This window comes from Xenopus tropicalis, chromosome 5, assembly GCF_000004195.4.
Source record: "Xenopus tropicalis strain Nigerian chromosome 5, UCB_Xtro_10.0, whole genome shotgun sequence".
NCBI lineage: Eukaryota > Metazoa > Chordata > Amphibia > Anura > Pipidae > Xenopus > Xenopus tropicalis.
In genome coordinates this window covers 119,021,166-119,034,553 of record NC_030681.2, presented here as the reverse complement: position 1 = coordinate 119,034,553, position 13,388 = coordinate 119,021,166, and positions in this window count along the sequence as shown.

Here is a 13,388-nt window from a genome sequence, read left to right as displayed (position 1 = left end):
CATTTGCTGCATTTGCTAAAGCTCTAGACTTGTTATCTACTTAATGCCTTTAATACTTGTTTTATGTTTGCCATTGTGACGGTAAGGTGGACTTTATTTCCATCTTATAATCAGGCTTAGTAACAGGCTTAGTAACAATCTTTAATTATCTGGATTGTTTTTTTTATTGTTGTGGTTTTAATTTGTCAAAGGTTTTGAGATTTTGCATTCCTATGTGCTAAACAGCAAGTTTGGGCTAAAGAGCTTTCAGCATGTTTGCCAGAAGCTGCAATATTTTGTAATACTCTGATTCACCTTTAGTGATCAGTGAATTTTTTCGATAGGCATGGATTTGGAGCAAAATTCCACATTTCGCTGTTGGCTTGCTGAGCCAGACCTAGCTGGGTCAGATAGTACTAAGGGAGGAGAACCGCTGCAGGATGATAAGGTAGTCAGTTGGATAACAGTAAGAAAGCCTAGTATGGGAAAGAAGAATATGGAGGCCCCTCCCTTTTAGAATGTAGAGAAGGGCGAGAAGGGCCCTCCCCCTAGTGTCTCCAATCCACATCCAATGTAACTGCAAACCATTTTTGTGATTTGTTTATATGTACATGTTAACTGTTATGTCTTTTGTACCCCTCTATTCTGTAAAGCACTGCGTAAATTGATGGCGCTATATAAATAATAATAATAATAATAATAATCAGCACTTTGCACATCTTAAGAGATTTTGTGAGGAGGAGCTTGCTGTGTCCCAGTGCCAGGGTCTGTCAAAACTTCACTACATACTCAAGGTGAGGGTTACCATTGATCTATATAGATGCAATAGTATGTTTTCATCTGTGGAGTTAATGCCCTTTTATATGCACAGCACTTTATTCACTTTAACAGCCACTGATTGTCTAGAATTACACAGTATGTTATCCACAAAAATCCCCAAACACCTCTCAGGTAATGAGGCCCCAACACACTACCATTTAATGTATAACTAGCATTTGTGTTAATAACCTTCATTTTTTAACATTAAACCTTTTTTGCAGGATGGGAAGGCCATTGGCAAGGACCTACTTAGCCTACTCAGCATGTAAGGACCAAATCAGCAGCTTCCATTGTCTAGTATCTTGTTTTTAAAAACACTTTGTAAAAAAAATCTCATCACCTCTGGATCCTTTGTTTTTTCTTTTTACTGTATTTTGTTTATTCTTTGATATGTATTTCCTTTTTATGGTTAACTATCGTGATGATCAATTCCTTTGTTAGATTTCCACAGAGAGGTACTGTATTATTCACGAAATGGAGGGATTGCATTCCTACACACTTATATATATATATATACTTATTTAAACAAGCCTACTATCGGAGGGGGGGAGTATAGGGGATACAGATTGAAAAGGAACTAGCAGTCATCAGGCAGGAGGGAAACATAAAAAGCAGGAGATAAGCAGAACAGAGGCAAAATGTTATCCATTCATTTAAAAAAATATATTGTGTTTTATTTTCATATATAGTTAAGTATTAGCATATGTTATTCCATATGAAAACATGTCATAGAGTAGATTTAGTATTCCTTTAATGACTACCAGTCAGGGAATTATAACCAATAAAAAGGCATGTGTGTGGCTTCAGGCAAAACATCCACATTTTATTCCAACTGCATGCGTCATACTTTATATATAAGGATAACGAAGGAAAGGATGACCCCATGGAAAGTGCTTCAAACTATTTGCAAGAACGACGGTTACTAAAACATAGAAATAGAAGGAGTAAAGTATCTTTTTTTCATGTCAAAGCACAATGAATAAGACTACCTCATGTACAATATAACCTACATCTCCTTGCAAATAGCCACACTGAAAGCATAAATTATGCCTGCAGTCTTTGTGCTTTAATTTAGCAACAAACTAACAGTGTTTTGGGTCATAACATGTCATTTCACACACACACACACACACACACACACGAAAATAAAAAAAATGAAGCCAAAATTTAAATGGTAAATAGAAAACATTCTAATTACAGTCCATTATGAACATGAAGCAGTGTGCAAAGTGCAGCCATGTTGGAAGTTGCTCAGAAAATTTGACCGATGAGTCAAAATAAACACAATTGGGAGTGTGAATAGCATAACTTCCATCACAGTATTATCATGTAATAATAATTGGTGCAATATGTTGCAGCTATTGGCGTAACCCACTATGTAATTACTGGCAATACCCACATGTTCTGGGTGGTGGGAGCTCCAACATTCCTTATTATCAGTAGGTGCACTTGTGCACTATTCATCATAGACAACTGGGAATGTGCATTGGCACTTAGCACAACCATACAAGGGGGTAGTCTGGACAAAATTACTTGCCGCAGGCATGAATTTGTGGCAAATTTCCACGTTTTGGCATTGCCAATTTTTTTGCGTTTTTCGCCTTTTTTTCAGTTTTGCACATTTTCCGGCAAAGCAAAAGAGGACAGGTACGCTCATCATTATGCACAACTCTTGCGTTGATTTTAGTATAACCACACTTGGACCTCAGGACTTAAATGACCCTTTATAACTTACTGCTGAATAAAAATAAATAAAAGAAATGTCTGGTAACAACAAGCAGGCATTATTGCATTTGTATTACAATTTGGTTTTTAAGGAATCTGGCACCTGTTTACTAAAGCAAAATAGAATGTGATAATGACTGGTGCTAGAAATGATGTTGGAAAAAATCTGAACTTTAATCACCTCTCTATGTTCTTGCCTTTTAATGTAAATGGCTTGAAACATTGCACAATGACCTATAGAGATGTAAAGGCTTTTAAAAATGTATTGAAGTACTGTGGTTTGGGTACTATAAATGTACCTATTGCTCCAAATTGTTACTCCAACCTGAACAATGTTGCACAGTTGTTAAATATACCTACTGAAAGTACCAACACTCCATATATATTCAGATTTTTAGCCGCTTGGACATATAGTAAATCTCAGAAAAGTTGCAATTTTTTTTTACACGACTTATCCAAATCAGAAAAAGAAAATCTGATGGTTAGTAAATGGCCCCTAAGTATTAAAATTCTATTTTAGAGTATAATCAGCAAAAGTTTCTATGTAGTTAAGAAACACATATTTACAGAATGCATGTCTGTGTGTTTAATCCCCATTTTCATTATTCTCTCTGATATGTCATCAACATTTGTTCTTAAAGAGCACAGGCCATTTTGTATTTATAGAATGTCTAGGAATTATGTATACCCTACCTCTAAACATCTCACAGCAGTTATCAATGGAGCATATTAAAAATCCACCCTCGTGGGCATATAAACAAATAAGGATTACTATATAGGATAAATCAATTTAGGTACTGAAATTACTCAGATTACATACTATAACTCCTATCATCATTTTTGTTTATATTTTAGTTTGTTTGCTTATCTTTTATAAAGTTTCATTTTAAAAAGTCAAAATGTAGGATAGCTATGGAATTCAGAAACCCTTTATCCAAAAAGCGGGAAGGCCATCTCCCACAGACTCAATTTTAAATCAAATAATTCACATTTTTAAAATGTGATTTTCTTTTTCTCTGTAATAATAAAATAGTAGCTTGCACTTGATTTTCATGTATCTGCACTAAAGTTTCACCATACATTTTGTTTCACTGGGAAAAAAAGCAAGAAAAAAAAAAGCCCATTGACTCCAAAGTATTTGGCATGAGAAAAAAATCGCCACAAGAAATAACGCTGGTTGACTGCAATGCCTTTGGTACAAGAAAAAATGCCCACTGCTACATAGTTACATAATTAAGTTGGGTTGAAAAAAGGCCAAAGTCCATCAAGTTCAACGCTTCCAAGTGATCCCGTTTCAGTGTATTTTGCCACAATTTAGTGATTTTTTTGGGATAGTGAAACAAGGCAGTTTCCCTAATGATGAGGAAAGAAGTTTTTCTGTTGGAGACAGAAACAAAGAGGCAGCAGGCGGCTCAGTATCAGGGATTCTCACTTATTATTATTAGGCGACATTGTTCTTTTAGGATTTCCCAGTAGTTGGACTAGCTGATAATGAGGATGAAGCGGATATACCAGCTGAACCATCTCACCATCCAAGGAATGGCAATGCAGTAGGTCACCTCATGTTACACTGGCCAACATTCTGCAAGATACTGAATCAAGTCTCCATACTGGAATAATTGCAGAGACTCACTACTTTCACAGCTACTCTAGTGGAGAATCCTTATTCAGGACCAAGCTTTCCAAGTTTTTTTTTTAGTTATTTGAGGTCACTGTACCCATATTCAGCACACTCATACCATTCCACCTGCTGATATGAGTGTACATATGGATTCCCAGAAATTAGCATGCCATGTTTATCTTCTTATACAGGCCCCAGTTCTTTGACTGTACCAGACAGGGGCTTAAGTACAATATGCATATCTGTGTGAATTGAAATGTTATTCACAAAGATACTTGCACCTATACATGCTTCTTGCAACTAGCATTTAGTTCCAATATCCTCAGATCATCCTGCCCCTGCATAGGTGCAAAGTACAGGTGTAATGGAGCCCTGGAATTAAAAGCTGCCTTGAGTAGTGATTTCTTTCTATGTTGCACCTACACAAGGAAATGACTTGCATCTAATAAACCTCACACTGTCATTGTTTCTGGCAATGGGATGCAGGCAAGGGCACCCTTTGTGCTAGAAATGATGCCACTTTGATTTACCAATGTGGATGCCATTAAGTACATGCCATTTAGTTAGTGCCCACTATTTTACTGCAATGCTACATTGTGGGTTCTTCCATAATGTACAAATCACATGCTCAAAACACAGGTGCATTATCATTTCTTTCTAGTAAAATTCTTTTTTTCAGTCGATTAAGCTTGTTATTTATTGATGGGAAGATGGAGCAGATGAACACAGCCCTTTGGTTTTTTATCCCAGGTGTACATGATAATACCGTGAAAGATTTTTCATGTTGGACCTTAGAACTACAGTACATGAGTGTTAGAACACTGACCATAAAATGCATGAAGGGAAACCACCAGTGGAAAAGCATTTGAATCTTAACATATTTATAATAGAAACAATATGCGTGCTTATTCATTCAGGCATTAGATAAACACAACTATGCATGTGGTTTGAAAATGTTTTGTAGTTAATCATTGTCCATAAGCTGAAATCTAAAGTAGGTTTACTTTTAGCTGAAACACTTCATTTGGTTGATGTCTACTACCACATGGGCTGTAATTATCCATGGGGCTGTAAGATTAATAATGGCAAAAGCATCTGTCCTGCCTCTTTGACTTTTTTCCCCACTTTTCTTTATATAAAATGCAAATGTGCATTTTAGACTGATGTTGGAAGTATATATATATATATACGTATGTATATATATATGGCTTAGCATTTATAAATATACTGTAAAAGCTGACATTCAACATATGGAATTAGAATCTGGACCCTACCTAGTTCTACATGGCTGCTTATATTTTTATTTTTGAGTTAGGTTATAGGTAGTAAATATATAGGCAGGGGCGGGCCAAGCCGACCGGGCGCCCTAGGTAACCCGGTCGGCCAACTCCGCCCACCTCCCTGCCCCCCCGCCCCCCCCGAACGGCACATGTGCACCAAAGCACAGGAGGAGGTGCAAGGGGGGCGGAGACTCCACCGCTAATGACAAGCAGCAGAGGCAATGACAAAGTAGCACTAGGGGTAGGAAGGAGAGGGTCCTGCCTGGCGCCCCCCAATCGTTGCGCCCTAGGAAGCTGCCTCTTCTGCCTACCCCTAGTTCTGGCCCTATATATAGGTGTACAGGTATGGGATCCCTTATCCAGAAACCCCTTAGCCAGAAATTTCCAAATTACGGAAAGGCCATCTCCCGTAGACTCTATTATAAGCAAATAATTGTAATTTTTAAAAATTATTTCCTTTTTCGCTGTAATTATAAAACAGTACTTTGTACTTGATCCAAACTAAGATATAATTAATCCTTATTGAGGGAAAAACAAGCCTATTGGCTTTATTCAATATTTAAATGATTTTTAGAAGACTTAAGCTATGGAGATCTGAATTACGGAAAGATCCATTATCCGGAAAACCCCATGTCCCGAGCATTCTGGATAACAGATCCCATACATGTACCAGGAGGTAATTGCAACTGGCCTTACACCACTTTAACTGATCTATTTGGATGAATGCATAAAAAACACAATTCATTTGAGGAACAACTAAATTTTTTGTTTTTGATTCTAACAATGAACAAGACCCCCCCCCCCACATAAAAAGTGAATTCTCTCCTGATGAAGTTGGTAGAGAAATTAAACCGTAAACTCAACTGAAGCCAAAACCGATTAGAATGAAGTACAATCTTTTTAAGAAGCCGTCATAATTTTCATTTGTCTATTGCTTTGCAGTAAAGCTACCTCATTTGTGTTACGTTATTGGGGAATTTGACATATGACCATGGGATCTTTAGAATTAAAGTAGATTTCACTGCAGCTAAGCTTAGTGATAAATATAGCAATAGTGAGCTGGCGAAATCTCAATGCCAACATGGGATTTAGTGTTCGGATATTATTGCATCCTGATCTGTCAGTCCTCTGCGTGAGAATTCCTTGCCTCGTGTGTAAGATAAATCCAGGATAGATTTAAATGTAGAAGCAAAGCAATCATTATTAAGGAGACAAGTCTAAATATTTACGCTGCTCAAGTCCTATCGTTTGTGAGATAAGGTCTTACAAAACAAATTTAGACAGAGAGAAATAAATGATTTTTTTATTGTGCTGGCACAAATACTACATAAAATAGGGTTTTCATTGTCAGTCAGATAGTGGGGAACAAAGTGGAAATCCACCCACAGCTGTGAGGGTTATTAAATATGGCAGCTTATCAGGCATAATTCAGTATCTGTCTCACATATATTGTTAATAAACAGTTCAGGATGCTCCGTGACCTGTCATGTAAAGCAGTAAAGCTATCAGCCTGCAAATATTCAGACTGGCAAGCATGGTGGAAAGCATACAAGTATGCACAGTGATGCCACTTCCAGGCAAGGAAAGCCCTGGAGCTATAAGCGCAGGGGCTGCATGACAAGGGATCCCAATGACCAGCAGCCAGATTACACTGTTTATGTTTAGAGATTGGCAAAACCAGGTGCAACTGTGTTGATAAGGAAAGAGTTAAGGCAGGAGAAAGCCGGCCTGGGGGTGGAGAAAGAGAGGGATGTGATGTCAGAAAAAGTCTCTTGCTGTATATTAATTGTTTTACAGCATTTAATCTCACTGTAGTCAGGCAGCATGGGCCCTAAAAGTATCCTCTGTATCAGTGCTGTCCAACTGGCGGCCCCAACTGACCCCCCTCTATGTGGCCCCCCACCTGTCTGTCTGCTTTGATGGCTTACCTTTGTGTAAACTTTAAATGGTATCAGTACTGGCCCCCTGCATGGCTCACACCTCAGATTCAGGCTGTAAACCCCCTGTATTGTTTAAAAATGTAATCCCCTGTGTTGTTCACACCTTTTAATGCCTGCATTGTTTACCCCCTGCAGTGTTCACACCTCAGGCTCAGGCTGTAATCACCCACATTGTTCACCTGTTCACACCTCAGACAGAACATATACTTTGGTAGTACTGCAATTAAAAAGTTTTTTTAATATATAGTTATTGTGCAGACTGTAGGAGCAGTGGCAGCATTGTGTCACTGTAGGCTGCCTATGTGTGCCATACTCTGCCTGCCCTATGCTGCCTGTGTGTGCCATACAGAGAGAGTTATAGTTGGAGTATACAGAGAGAGTTATAGTTGGAGTATACAGAGAGAGAGTTATAGTTGGAGTATACAGAGAGAGAGTTATAGTTTGAGTATGCAGAGAGAGTTATAGTTGGAGTATACAGAGAGAGTTATAGTTGGAGTATACAGAGAGAGTTATAGTTGGAGTATACAGAGAGAGTTATAGTTGGAGTATACAGAGAAAGTTGTGAGACTCAGTCAGGAATAGGTGCAAAGCCTAAATACAGTAACTGGCCTGGCCTTTGCTTTATTATGCCTACCTATTGCATAGTATATCCATAGATATAGTTGCTTGATCAAGCAGCCCGATTCTGACCTTAAATTTTACTGGGTTTATTAAGTCCCTAAATTAATTTCTGTATAGATGATTTTGTCTATGCAGAGCTTCTATGCTAGCTATATATGTATTGGGACATCATTCCTGCTGCCCCTCTTATATCCTATAGAGCCCGCACACAGTAGCTTCAACTTTAACAGCAGTTTACTTGGCTCATATTCGGTTTGGGGCAAATGTAGCTTTTCCTTGATTTATCCAGGTGTTCAGGGGGCAGTGTTGCCACTGTGGATGGAACCTACATACAGTAAAATCCTCTGTTAGTATGTTTAGTAGGTTTTGATGTATCAATAGGAAATTATGCAATACAGAGCCTTCTTATCGTAGCTTGGAACAGATGCAATGTAGTTTACGGTATTGATGTATATATATATATATGCATGTGTGTGAAAATATATCACACAGCAACTGCACCCGGTAGGTCCCACAGAGCCTAATTTATATTTATATATGGGGCAAATAGAGTTTTGCCATGTTTGCAGATATGAATGTTTAATCATATCATATAAGGCCGGTTCACTATGCTTTACTTCCTTTGTGTCCCTGAGGCAGATACAGTTCTACTGTATGTATATATACTTGGTTTGCAATCAGCAGCACCAGTAAAAATATCATTAAGCCCTTGCAAAATGTTGCTTTCACATACCCCAACTGTCCTGCTTTTCGTGGGACAGTCCCGGTTTTTACAGCGCATCCAGCTGTCCTGGATAGTTCAATGAATGTCCTGCATTACGGAAATGTGGGACATTCATTGAACTGTCCGAGACAGTGGGATGCGCTGACTGGAGCCGAATGCTCCAGCTTCGGCTCCTTCTGCGGCTCTGCTCCTTATGCGGCTCCTTGTGCGGCGGCGGCAACAGGTCCTTTTATAAGGTTATGCCCGTGCGTACGTGTGACTTCACACATACGAACTGGGCGCAACCTTATAAAAGGACCTGTCGCCGCCGCACAAGGAGCCGCATAAGAAGCAGAGCCGCAGAAGAAGAATGAGCGTCTATGGGGGGCACTGTCTATTGGAGGTATTGTCTATGGGGGCAATTGTGGGCACTTTCTATGGGGGTACTGTCTATGGGGGCACTGTGTATGGGGGCTACTGTCTGTGGAGCAATTGAGGGCACTTTCTATGGGGTCAATTGTGGCACTGTTTTTGTGGTCAATTGGGGCACTTTCTATGGGGGGTACTGTCTATGGGGGCAATTGGGGGCACTTTCTATGGGGGGCACTGTGTATGGGGGGTACTGTCTATTGTGCCATTGGAGGCACTGTGTATGGGCGATTGGGGGCACTATTTCAACTATATAAAAGGTGTATTTTTGGGGGGGAAGGGGTGTGGTAATCGGGGTGTGGCCACAAAAGTGGGCGTGGTCAAGAATATTTGCCGCGCTGAGCGTGCCAAATCTTTTTGTCGCTCTTTTCATTTTTAGGTTATTATTTAGCACCCCCTGGACTATCATATAGTGCCTGTGCAATGTTAGCCTTCACTTCCACTTTAGAGCTCCGTTTTTGGTTGTATTGGCAATAAAGCAGTTTATAACATTTGGTAAAAATCCCATTTTGTACCTTCTATTGACCGTCTGTTGTACTGCTAATTTAATTATTTAGCTTGAAATTGCTTAGCGCAGTTAAGATGTATGCTTTTTTTTTCACTAAGTACTGTTTGGCAATATTGGCAATTTTATGCATAACAATGGGTTTATTATCTGTGTGTTTTTGTGGACCCTACATATTACAGACCCTGCATATATAATGTTACCCTTAATAGAATAAGATAACATAGTATGGCGGATAACACATTCAGAGACTGCTTTGAAAGTAAAGCTAGTGCATAGTTTATAACTTGTTAAAGTTATCACAAAATGTGCATGAATCCTTTTAAACTTAGGGTTAGTGCTTGTCTGGATATTGAATCTCTTGATAGATTTTTAGTTCTTAGTTAATTTAGAAAGCTTGGGTTACATGGGGGGGTAACATAATAAAATGAAAATTTGCCAAGTGACCAAAATAGAGATGTCGACCCGGCAAAGGCATATGACAAAGGAACTCCTCAACTGACCCACGCGTTGAGGCACCCCACTGAACCCCCTTGTTGCATACCATAATGAAACACCAGGAGACAGAGGTGGAGGAAATGGCCACAGCATTAGCCAATGAAAGCAGGAATGCCAAAGGTGTAGAGCAGTAACACATGTGCAATGCAAACAGGTGAGCATTGGTTGCAACAAGAGATATCACCCAGGATCAGATGAGGAAAAGAACAATGATGACAAACTGAAACTGGAAAGCAAAGTGCAAACTATTTTACTGGGTTCTTACCTATAGTGAGTGTCCCAGTTCCAAATATGATGATGATGATGATGATGATTATTATGTCGCACCATACTGTATTTAAATGAAAAATACCTGTTTTTAGTTTTAAGGTGAGTATCTGCACTAACCCTGTAGACTAATTGTCTGGGACAATAAACAAGTCGATTTATGTTTTACCGCAAAAGAACCTTCTGGCGTCCATTCTTTATATTACTGTACACCCCAAGGATATTTCCAAATAGCAAAAGTCCATCTAGTATGTAGAGTCCTATATACCCAATGCTCTAAAGCCAATCTAGCTGGTGTTGCCTGGTTTCACAGCCAAATAGGGGTTACACACTATTAAAACCAGGGTCCCCAAATTTTGCACAGTGGTTTTTACTATATAATTGTGATCCAAGGTTAGAAAAACTGGGTGGAGCCAACAACAGATCAGATTTCTTTCAGTGACTTCACATTTTTCAAACCAACATGAAGTTTGTTCTCAAACTTCCCTTTCTAGTTATTATTATTATTATTATTATTATTATATTAGAGACTTGCTCTAGAAAACATTTTTCGATACTAAACTGAATTTCTTTTTCTCCTAGCAGTTAGTATACTCTTGCTATATGTATATTAACGGATACATTGATAACATCACACAATTTGTGAGAAAACATATGGAGTTTATTAAACATTCCATGAGGGGGAACAGAGTTGTCCCTTTTCTTATCCACATTGTATCACCATATATTTCTGAAGTTATATTTCCCTGCTCCAGTATTTCACAAATGCATTTGTACAATGGCTGTACAAATAATCACACTAGCATATTAGGCAAAACAAGATCATGCAATTATATGTAATAAGATTTATTTTTTTCTCTAATAAACTACAGGACATTTAGTTAAATATAAAACAGTAGCCTGTTCATTTCTGACCAACAAATATGGTGCTGCAGGTTTTTTACATTGTTCAACTGGAACCAATTTTACAGAAATCAGATTTGGATACCAAGTGAAAGGAAATACTTACTGACAAGCTTTATGTAAATATTACATTATCTAATTACAGTATCTACCCTTTCATACAAATCATACAAAACTTTGAATGATGGGAATATTGCAAAAACAATGTTTATTGCTGAGGCTGGACTTTCTTTTGCTACAGAGTGGCTTTTAATCAACATGCACATCTCCTAATCCAGGGATCCCCAACTTTTTTTTTTTCTTTACTTGTGAGTAACACAACCAGGGCTGTGATTGGTTATTTGGTAGCCCCATGTGGACTGCTAGCCTGCAGGAGGCTCTGCTTGGAGTAAAACACTGTCTCTGTGCTTCCAAAACTTCTATATTAATAACTTTAGATTAAGTCCCACTTATGACTGATATTTGTGCAATAGGAAAGAAAATAGAAATAGAATTTTTGTTACACTCTTGAACCAAAAAGTTTAATGTATGTAAGTACAGTTATGGGATCCATTATCTGAAAACCCATTATCCAGAAAGTAAAAATAACTTCCTTTTTCTCAGTAATAATAACACAGTATTTGGTGGTAACGAAAATATAATAAATCCTTATTGGGGGCAAAACAATCCTATTGGGTTTATTTAATTTAATTTTTAAATTATTTTTTAGTAGACTTAGGGGGATATTTAGACTACAAATGTGAACATAATTAGAATACCTCAAATTTATAATTTAGCCATCATTTTTAAAAGGTTAACAAGCTGAAAAAAGATTTGAAAAATTCAAATCGAATAAATAGTTTAAATTTTGTGTAGGAAATCTCCCATTGACTTCTGCATGAAAAAAATGCAAAAAAAAAAAAGTATGGAGCATTCTTGATAATGTAGACCAGGGTTCCCCAACCTTTCTTACTCATGAGCCACAGCCAAATGTAAAAAGACTTGGAGAGCAACACAAGCACCATAAAAGTTCATGGAGGTGCCAAATAAGGGCTAAGATTGGCTATTAGGCAGCCTCTATGCACCCTATCAGCTTACAGGGGGCTTTATTTGGTAGTAAATCTTATTTTTATTCAACCAAAACCTGCCCCCAAGTCAGGAATTCGAAAATATCTACAGGTGTGGGACCTGTTATCCAGAATGCTCGGGTTTTCCAGATAAGGGATCTTTCTGTAATTTGGATCTCCATAACTTAAGTCTGCTAAAAATCATTTAAATATTGAATAAACTCAACAGGATTATTTTGCCTCCAATAAGGATTAAAGGTACTGTTATTATTACAGAGGAAAAGGAAATCATTTTTAAAAATTAAGAATTATTTGCTTATAATGGAGTCTATGGGAGATTGCCTTTCTGTAATTCAGAACTTTCTGGATAACGGGTTTCCCGATAAGGACCAGGATCCCATACCTGGTTTGGGGGCACTGGGAGCAACATCCAAGGGGTTGGTGAGCAACATGTTGCTCACGAGTCACTGGTTGGGGATCACTGATGTAGACCTATAAATGGCCAAAAATGTACAATGTGGCAGAACCACATTAAAGGAGTTGTAATAGAAGTTGTGAAAAATTTAATTATAGATGCAACAAAATTCACTAATGAGAATTCTACTGATCAAATGCAAAATAATTAACCAATGTGAATGCTGATTCCCAGCACCATGTCAGGCATCTTGCTGTTATCCTATATATAGAGATAATTATGTAATTTTTCCCTTGATTATATGACACTAGAATCAGACATGGGGATAAAGGACAGACTTGTCCAGTGCTGGGAGACTGTGCTTAATGCTCCCAACTCCAATTGCAGAAACAGAGAACATGGAGCCAGATTTACACATATCACCTGGGATTCTCATTGGAGGATTTCTTGCATTTTAATGCCGTTGCTGGCCCTGGAGATTTGGGGAAACGTTTATATTGCTTTAAGAATACAACCCTGATGTTGCTGGACTACAGCTTCCAGCATGCCTCGCCCTTCATTATATGTTACATTGTTCTGGGATTTGTAGTCCAGCAAACTGAGTAACGTTTGGTTGAGCAGTGCAGCAGGGTTTAGT